The 10405-nt window shown below is 43.8% G+C and overlaps 1 long non-coding RNA gene across 1 annotated transcript; it reads right to left on the bottom strand.

Annotated features, from left to right (window-relative positions):
• Window positions 1-3031: 3031 nt before the first annotated feature.
• Window positions 3032-3651, bottom strand: LOC136828448 (uncharacterized). Its single transcript, XR_010850045.1, has 2 exons — window positions 3513-3651; window positions 3032-3289 (listed from the first exon to the last, which is right to left on the bottom strand). It is a non-coding gene; the product is annotated as an uncharacterized lncRNA (long non-coding RNA).
• Window positions 3652-10405: the final 6754 nt, after the last annotated feature.

Raw genomic sequence — 10405 nt, 5'->3', positions numbered from 1 at the left:
AAGTCAATACCTAATTGTGTCTGAAAAAAAACTGAGAATAATATGGGGAGCTTTTATAAACTTTAAACTTAACAAAATTTGGAATAATATCATTAACTGAACAAGGTCCAGACTTACTTTTTTTTTTGTGCATAAAAAGAAAAGTAAGTCTTGTGAGCTCTGATTGACCAGTGATCGCAAAGGGATGTGTACCACTAACCCCCATCCCCTGTGAATAAAGCTCAAATCTACGAATATGAAAACCCTCTAAAATGCTTATACCTGAATATTTTAATAGTTTTATCACAAAAAATTACATTAGTCGCAAAAATATGAAAATACAGTAATTTGTGAATATTTCTCTATGAAAAATACTATGAATAGGTGAATTTTCTGCAAATAATTGTGTATTTGTTCCAGAGAAATCACACGACGAGGTGAAGCCACAAATCCGGAACAGCAAATAGGAGGGGGTCTACTGTATTCCCCCCAAGTATTCTAATTATATCAGCCTGAAAACTCTGCTCTTAGCTTTGAAATCTTTATTCACTTTACAATATTTGTAAAACCAAATTCCTTGCAGTATCTTTTACATGCCATAATAATACAACCTTTGACTTCTGCTGTTTTTCCATCCAGATATTAACACAGAAGGGAGCAAATGTGGGGCTCTGTTACCTCAAGTTGAAAGACTCCTGCTACAATTAAAACGCTTTAAAATAAACCTCAACTTACGACAACTTCAGCAGTGAGTGAAACAATTTTTCATGAATATCGAGGAATTCAGTAAAACTGTACCCCTTCGTATCACTGCAAGTTATTCGTATAAACCTTTCCGACTCACAACTTGGAAAAAAAATGCCTGAATTAACTAGTAATATTGTATTCCAACATAATAGGAGAATTACTGCTCAATTCCTGAATATTAAAATTATAATATGCTGACTCTTGATTTGAGTAAAAATACACTTAAATAATAATAAACCTTATTCTTAATTCAGTGCAAATGCCCTACACATCAAAGCATTAACAGTAATAATATAAGCCAACTTTCAAATTCACTAATAGTTCAAGCAAAATGGGTGGTGACCTGTAAAGAGACTTGAGGATAAAACACATGAAAAAGCTATCCAGTGGGTGTGGCGTTTAAAACCTCACTGCTGGCAAAAATGGAACCAAAGAGATAAGTTTCTTTCCTGTTTTTCAAGATTTGTTGATAAAAATCTTACAACGTATAGTAATTATTCCTTCAGAATGCCTTTCAATGCGTCTTCGGCAATTTGTTACTTTTGGAAATTTGCATTATTGGTTAAGTGGTTACATGAGGTACTGAGACTCCTTAAGGAGGTGAAAACCTTTCACTTCCTTTGAAATAACAGAATGTACCTACAATGCGCTTAACTCTTTACTTCAGCTGCTGATGTACAAATCACTTCGTAGTCTCGAAACACTCCACACCCAAACTCAAAATTCCCTCAAAGTCTAACTTTCATTTGCGCTCCCTTGCAATTTCCATGAACATCAAGTGTACATGCCACCTTCAAAGTCTTGATTCTTTTCGTGCTTCCACCCGGGGTTTTACTACAGCTTCCTAACTCTCTACTATTGCATTCACGTTCGTACAACAAACTGCAGTCTCCATTTCATGTGACTAAATACATCCATACAGACACCACCCTGCTTATGAACAATCCAACACAAACATTCACAGATACAACCAAAGAAGATTGAAAATGAAAACTGTGTTCAGAGCGGCCCCCTTTGCCACCCTTAAGTTCAAATTTTGTTGTGTGCCCCTATTCTGTATATACAATACTGTATGTGTACAGTGCATTGTGTTTTAAGATGAAAAAATGTACAGTACTGTACTGACTTTATATCATAGTGTACTTAAATTGGCATGAAAATTACAGTGCTCCAACACAAAGTATTCAACATACAAACAGCCATCTGTTTTGTAGAGTAGGAAGTGAGCTGTGCCACTAGTGTATCCAGGTTCTGGCTGTGACCACTTGTCCAGCTTCCCTTCTGTCATTAGTATTTCATTTCAGTGCAGTGACCTTTACATGGCAGAGAGGAGGTTTTGTTTCTGGAGTCAGTTTTCCTCAATCTGAAATAAAATGGGGTCCTTCAGTATTGAGTGACATAAGAGTAAAGGTATTTTGAATACTTTCATAAATATATGATTGTGATGTTACATTTTGTAAAACCTCTTGCTTTAATCCTGCATATAGCATCACTCATGTTTTTTGCCAACAGTCTTAAAAACTAGAGCTTGAAGTGTCTCATACAAGCTATACTAATACGCCCTTCGACTGATGCAAATTTCTATCCAGATATTAATAAAGAAGTGATGAAATGTGGTACTCTGTTACCTCAAGGTTAAAAACTCATATCATAATTACAACACTTTACAGTAAACTAGAACTTAGGAAGGCTTAAGCAGAGAAACAATATTGCCACAGATATCAAAGACTTAAATAAAACTCCCCTTCGTATCATAGGTAATTAAGTAATAAACTAGTCCTGTCTCATTAATCTGGCAAAAATTGCCCGGAACATTAACCAATAATATTGTATTCCCAACACTTCACTATAAAGCTTGGGTAAAAATCTGGGTAATGTCAGTTAGATTCAGACAGTTCCTCTTTCATATACATAACCCACAAAAAGGGCCTTAGCATCTGGGGGCTCTATAGTAATACTGTTCTGACAGTGTGTCTGAACAGTATAATCACGAGTCTACAAAATGCAACCGCTTAAATTGGAATGCCTGTAATCAATCATTTATCAAGTCCTAACAATGCTGAATCAAAGCCTTATACCTATACAAGATAAGCCATTAAGAGGTTATGATTAACTTGAAGATCAATTTTTTTTATCAACTATAACAGTTTAAAAGTTCACAAGCTAATCAATAGCTATAGAGACATGCTGCATAAGTCATTAAATTTTTAATATTGAGTTTTTGTTACAAAAACCTAACTCATAAATATCATACGAAAGGTTCAATTCATGAGGATACTCACAACAGCAGAATGAGGAGACCCTGTTAAGTCTGAATCAAAGTCTGATACTGTAGAGATAAATAACTGTAACGGAGGAAGGAAGCAGCACGGCTCTCTTTGCGTGGCCAGCAATGAAAAGCCACTATACTCTCGACTGCTTCTCTAGTTAGTCCGTGAAGTGGCACTGGGCTAATGTCTCTTGACATCGTAGCTCTAAACTGTCTTTCATATGGTTGCTAACAAGCCAGGCCTTTGTGGAAGCTGGTCCAGTCCATGTGAGTGTAAGTGCTTTGGCTGAAATACTGAAAAGCAAAGTAACAAAATATTTTGACTTCATCCTTGAAAACTCTGAGGGTTCTTGCAAAAGATCAGGATTCATTACCATGATATATTGTCTTCCCTTTTCCAAAGAACTAGACTAGTAGACAACAATTAAATATTTATTATCAATATCTTCATATGCTGGATCCTAAATACATACGTTTGTTGCTTTGCTGGAAATGAAGTGATGTATATGTTCCTTACCATTATTAAGCAGCAATTGCCCGCATTACTATACTATTGTAGAAAAATCTCAGCTTCCATCTCCTATATCGTGGGTGACACTTGGGGGCCTAAGGAACGAGAGAGTTATTAGTACTGTAGAGTGTTAGTTGAATCCAATGCAAGCCCTAACAGATTAGCAATTATGACTTGTCACTTTTTCATATGTTGTATTTTAACAGCAGCGCCAATATGCAGTAAGTGTGCCTCACTGTCAAACTTCTCGGTTCCAGAGGTCCTTTATTCCTCACACCATTAGTCTGTGGAACAGTTTCCATGAGGATGTCATACAACTGGAACTTCAGCAGTTCAAGCAAAGATGCAATGCATTACTACCCCAATAAAATTCAATTTGCATTTTAATATTTTACTTTCATTCTTATTTATCGATTAATTTGCCAATTTATCCATTACTGTACTTCCTATTCCTTCTTTCACATGAGCACCATATTTTTTGAAAGCTTGGATTTCAAGTCAATGGCCCCTGTGGTGGGTTTGTTCTACATGAATAGGGTTCGTCTTTGGAAGAATAATAATAATAATAATAATAATAATAATAATAATAATAATAATAATAATAATAATAATAATAATAATAATACTGTATTTGGAGGATAAGAATTTTAACAAATAATGCTGCAAGTCTATGGAGTGAAGACCCAAGAGCCTCTGTGTGGTCAGGAACATCCAAAAATACCTGTAACACCTCTCCTCCTCAGTGGACTCCTGTACTGATCAACTGCTTTTTATGATTATTTTTCTCTCTGCCAACCATTTTGGCTGTGATAAATCTTCTAATATGTCTCTTAAACTGTCAGTTAAGTGTAATGTACAGGTTAGTTTAAGTTGGGAAGGCCAAGGCCCCCAAAGGTGTTGCTAAATACCTAATCCTGTACAGTATCTAGTTAATAGCTCAACTGACCCTGTTGAAAACTCATTTCTGTTTTGGGCTTGAGAAGTAACAAGTATGCTATCCTTACTGCCTTTAGTGGAAGGGTCAATTTTGCTTTGACGTACAGTCCAGTTGGAGCACATCGCAAAGACGTCTAAGAAATTAGTTGCATGGGAGGATAAAATCAGGAAGAAGGGTCATAAAACATGACTGAGGTTTTCTAACACATGCGTAGGGCCTAATAAGCGAGGTGGGGTGTACAAAGTCATTAATGGAACTGGAGCTGAAATATGATATTTTTATGATAAAATAAAGTTTGTTCATACTTACCTGGCAGATATATATATAGCTGTATTCTCCGAAAAGGACCGACAGAAATTCAAAACTTACCTTTGCGAATGGGCCAGGTGGTTAGTACCCATTCCCGCCGCTGGAAGCGTTTTACATCAAGGGCTCATTCCCATTTTTCTATTCAGATTTTTCTAGAAACTAGAACTACTGTCTCCTGAGGGGAGGAGGCGGGTACTATGATTATATATCTGCCAGGTAGTATGAACAAACTTTATTTTATCGCCAAAAATATCATTTTGTTCACGACACTTACAGCAGATATATATAACTGAATCCACCATTGGGGTGGGAAGAGACAGAATAGGATTTAGGAAACAAAACTATGGGCGATTGACGCCTTGGTTCCTTACCTGTTAGCATTGCTGACTTCGTGATTACTGTCACCCAAGCCTGCTTCAGCACTAGAAAACTCCAGCGAGGTAGGGAGCCTATAAAGCTGGTGAGTCTAGATGGTCTGTCAACGGGGCGAGACCACAATGTGACTAGACCATATGACCTTACTTTGAGGGAATTAGCGACAAAGCTAACAACCACCTGACCAAGCCTAGTTCACGTCAAAAGATTAACCTTAACATAAACTAAGGTTTGGGGCGACCACCACTGGTGGAGACTAACGACCATAAAAAACAACACATAAAATATTTAAAAACACACCAAAACAAAACTAAAGGAGAGGATGAGAGTTTCTGTTCCCAAGATCGTATTTGCGGAAACGTAAGGTCCCAGCGCACAGCAATTCTCATAGGACGTCTTCACTTCTGTGAGATAATGAGAAGCAAAGAACCAGAATTGCTTCGCCAAAAAGTGGCACCCAGAATGTCATTGAGAGACTGGATTTTCTGGAAGGCCACTGAGGTAGCAATGGCTCTCACTTCGTGAGCCTTAACCTTCAAAGTTCTCAAATCTTCGTCTAGCACACTGGAATGGGCGTCTATGATGGTGCTTCGTAGAAAGAACGCCAGGGCATTTTTCGAGAGAATATCAGGCCTCTTGAACGCAAAAGATTGCTAGAAGGACCTCTACAATCCCTGGGTCCTCTGCAAATAAAATTTTAGAGCCCTGACAGGACACAGGGTTCTCTCAGGTTCCTGCTTGTCGAGTGATGTTCGTCAAGCCCTTAATTTGAAGGACCTGGGCAAGGGGAAGAGCGGGTTCTCATTCTTTTGCAAGAAAAATAGGGCTCAGAAGACAGACAGCATCAGGGCCTCTGAAACCTATAATCTTGCTGAGCGGCGAAGTTCACTAACTCTCTTCGCCGTCGCCAGAGCAGTTAGGAAAATAGCTTTCTTGGTTGCATCTTTGAAAGGAAGCAGAATGTGAGTTCAAACCTCTTAGACATCAGAATTTTAGAACTACATCTAAATTCCCACGAAGGCAACAGAGGCTACCTTAGGGCGTCTCAAAAAGACCTAAGAGATCATAGAGGTCTTTATTGTCAAATAAGTTCAGGCCTATGCCTGAAGACCGTTGACAACATACTCTATAGCCTTTGATGGTAGGGACTGCCAGGTTCAATCCTTTCTCAGATAAAAGGAAGTCCGCTATACTGAGATAGAGAGGTCGTGGTGGAGGAAATTCCCATAAGTTTACCACTTCCTGAAGAACGACCCACTTGGACTGGTACACTGCGCTGGAAGAGGCTCTCCTGGCGTTAGCGATAAGCCTTAGCCACTGGTCTAGAAAAACCTCTCGCTCTGAGCAACTTCTACTCCGATAGTCTGTATGTGCAGTCAGACTCAGAGCAGGAAGATTTTTGTGGTACCTCTCGAAGTGGGGTTGTTTGAGAAGATCTGTTCTCAAAGGAAGCGTTCTTGGAAAGTCCACCACGAGAGACATGACCTCTGGGAACCACTCTGCTGAAGGCCAAAGGAGCGATTAAAGTCATTCGTCCTTCTGGGGCTGCAAGCTACTGACTGACTTCCCCCAGAATCTTGAATGGGGGAAAGGCGTACAGATCTAGAACCCTTCAGTCCCAGAGAAGGCATCTATTGCTAGGGCTCCCGGGTCGGAACGCTGGAGAGCAGTAAAGGGCAGCCGGTCCTTGAAGTTGTGAAAACGTCCTGGGGACGTCCCGAAACTCCAAGATCCTGACACACTTCTGCGTTCAGGAGTCCATTCTGTTGGCAGAAGCTGATGTTGTCGACTGAGGAGGTCGGCGTACATTCTCGACCCCTGCTACAAAGCGAGTGAAGTCACCCAGCGAGAGGAATGTACTTGCACCGCCCAGGATCTCGCTGGCGATCAAGGCAGGGACCGAGAATGAGTACTCCTGTTTCTTGAGAGTACGCCAGGGTGCCCGTGTGGTGTTGTCGGAGTTGACTTGAATCACCCGACCTGCAACTTGATCTTCAGAAGAACTGAAGAGTAGGAAAATCGCTTTCAGTTCTTTTAGATTTATAATGCCAGGACACCTGTTCCCCCTTTCCAGGTGCCTGACACTTCCTCCCATTAGTGTTGCTCCCCCATCCCGACATGGGCGTCGGAAAACAACACTAGGTCGGGCTCTGAAGATGAGAGAGACCCCTTCTGCCAACTTTAAAGGATCGAGCCACCACGAAGATGGTCCTTGACTAGAGAGGGGGCAGTCTGAGAGACTCGTCTAAGTCCTCCTTGTTCTTCCAGTTGTCCATAAGAAAAGAACTGTAGGGGTCTGAGATGCAACCTCCCCAGGAAACAAACTTCTCAGTGATGAAATGGTCCCAGCAGACTCATCCATTCCTCACCGAGCATGTTTCTTTCCCCAGGAAGAGCGAAAACTTTTACACGAAGCAGTGCTGTAAACGTTCCTGGGATAGGAAAGGCTCGAAAACCCGCTGAATCCATCCGAATCCCCAGATAAGAATGGACTGAGAGGATCCAGTGCGACTTCTCAATTACAAGAAGTCCCAGGGACTTTGTCAGTTTCAAAGTTGAATGCAAGTCCTCCAGACACCTTTGTTCCGATGTGGCTCGGATGAGCCAGTCGTCCAGATAGGCGAGAGATCCTTGTGCCCTCCAGTTATGTCAGGACTGTGAATACCATGGGCTGTACTCCAGTCGAAACAGAGAGCTCTGAACTGGTACACTCTTCCCCCCAGGACAAACCTCAAATACTTTCTCGACTGAGGATGAATGGGGACATGAAAATACGCGTCCTGTAGGTCGAGAGAGACCATCCAATCGCCTGGTCGCAGTGCATTGATAACCGACTGGGGCGTCTCCATTTTGAACTTCTCTTTGACGACAAAGTTGTTCAGTCTGCTGACGTCCAGGACTGGTCTCCACCCCCCTGACTGTTTTGGAACCAGGAAAGACGATTGTAAAAACCTGGAGACTCAGATCAGGACTCGCTCTATGGCCCTCTTCTGGATCATTTCTTCCAGCAGATCTAAAAAGGATCTGTTGCTTCTCGGACAGTAGAGCGACAGATCTCTGGGAGTAGAGGACAGGGGGTTTTCGAGCGGGATCTGTAACCTTTTTGATTACATTGAGGACCAGGAATCCGCCCCTCTTACTTTCCAGGCTTCCCGAAAACAGGAGAAGCCTGGCTCCTACAGTGTCTGGAGGTGAGGAAAGTCACTTCTTGCCTTTGGGAAGAAGGGCTCCGCCTCCTAGAGACCTCTTCCTCGTGAAAAGGGTCTAGAGGAGGAAGATCTCCCACGAAAGGGCTTCTGTCTCTTCGGGGAAGTCCTTGCAGGCATTAGAAGGGGACACTAGTACGTCTGGAGGCTGAGCAAGGAGATCCTGAGTAGCCTTCTCGCTTAAGGCTGGAGCGCGAGATCCTTGACAAAATAGCTGACTGGGAAGAGATGGCTAGAAGAGGGGCAAAGTAACTCCAGCCCTCTGAACAGGAGAAATGAAACTTGGCATGAGAATTGCAGTACAAGCCCTCTTCTTTGGGAGGGTTGTACCAAAATAATGAAACCAGTTCATCAAGCGCCATCCCTGACGGCCTTGTCCATGCACGACATAGTACACTGGACACTCCCCCAGAAGAAATAGAATCCGGACTACGAGTCCTTAAGTCCAGGCCCCCAAGCACCAGTCCAGAAAGTTAAAACCTCCATAGACTTGAAAGGCCTTTCAGATGGTGGTCGGTCTCAGAAAGAGTCCAAGACACCTTACGCGAAGAAGAAGAGAGACCTCCTTGAAGCATCAACGGGCTACTTAAAATCACCTTGAGAGGAAGAAGGAACTCTTGAGCCAATTTCCTCTCCGTCTCATACCACATTCAGCTTTCACTACAATCTAGACGGGGGAGAGCGAAGGAAGATTTTCAGCAGGGCTTCCCTATCTTCCATCCACTGACTCTTGAGAGCTTTCTGAAGCCAGAGAAGTCTTCATTTGTAGGAAGCCGGGCGATTTCCTCACCTTCGAAGAAGCTAACTGTGAAGGAGGGGAAAGAGGAGCAGAAGACTGAAATTTATCAGGAAAAAGCTCCTTAAGCATGCTAGCCAAAACCGGTAGTCGGAGAAAAGACGAAAGAGGGGCTGTTCTTGTTCTGCAGAGTCCGACTCCTGAGACAAATCAGCCTCTTCGACAGGAGCGACAGGAGAGTCTTCCGGGGCTAGAGGGAGACAAAGACCTTTGGGTCCAATTCGGCCCAGAGACCTCTTCTCGTGGGAAGAAGCAGCAGAAAAATCCGGAACAACTCGTACAGGAGCGTCCTGCCGAGCGTCCTGACGAGCGTCCTGAGGAGCGTCCTGACGAGCGTCCTGATGAGCGTCCTGACGAGCGTCCTGCTTCACAAGCAGCCGAGCGTCCTGAAGAGCGTCCTGTCTCACAAGCTGCCCGGGTCCTGGCGAGTCCTGACGGCGAGCCGCCGAGCTTCTTGACGAGAGTCCTGAAGAGCGTCGTGCAGAGATCGGGAATAACGAGAAGCGTCCTGGGGAGCGTCCTGCCGAACGTCAAAACGAGAGCGAGAAGCAGGAGGAGAGGCAAGAAGAGCGTCTTGGCGCGAACTCTTACTAGCGGCAAGCCTAGCTGCAAGAGGGCGTCCTGATCAGCCAGCGAGTCCGCAGCGGGGCAAGGAGGCTGATGATCGCCCAGAGCGATGAGGCGACTCTGGCCGCCAGGGGAGAGAGGCGAACGAAGAGAAGGAGAGGAGACCTCTTAGATCTTTTAACTGGCAGCGACAAATTTATGCGAGCGCCCACGAGGCTCCTTCTCCTTAGTAGCGGGAAGGGAAGCCCAACTGCCGCTGCATATGCTTGGATAAGACGCTTCGAAGGAGAGGAAGCCCTCTCAGGAGAAGGGCTGCTCTTATGAGAAGAAGAGGGGGAAGGAGACGTCCTCCTCCTTCTACCAAGGGCGACAGGGGCTCTCTTCTTGGTGCGGCTGGGACGTTCAGCAACGTCCTCCTCCGAAGAAATCCTGGTCCTCTTCTGCGGCGGCAAATCTCGCAGCCAGTCGGGAGAAGATTCCAAGGCACGAGAAAGAGGAAAAGCGTCCTCTTCAGCGGCTCCTCTTGAAAGGACGAGTCCAACGAAGCGTGACCCCTTAAGTGGAGAGGACGCCTCGGAGGACGAAAAGCAATCCTTAAGGATCCGTGCGCGAGCACGATCCTTGGCAGCCTGGGAGACGTCAACAAGGCCTGCCGAAGGGACGCCAGATCGGTGGGGGGTCCCCGTAACCCTCTTGCGGCTTTCGACAT

Source organism: Macrobrachium rosenbergii, chromosome 42, assembly GCF_040412425.1.
Source record: "Macrobrachium rosenbergii isolate ZJJX-2024 chromosome 42, ASM4041242v1, whole genome shotgun sequence".
Lineage (NCBI taxonomy): Eukaryota > Metazoa > Arthropoda > Malacostraca > Decapoda > Palaemonidae > Macrobrachium > Macrobrachium rosenbergii.
The sequence above is the reverse complement of the archived record's forward strand: the minus strand, read 5'-3'. Positions and strand labels throughout refer to the sequence as shown.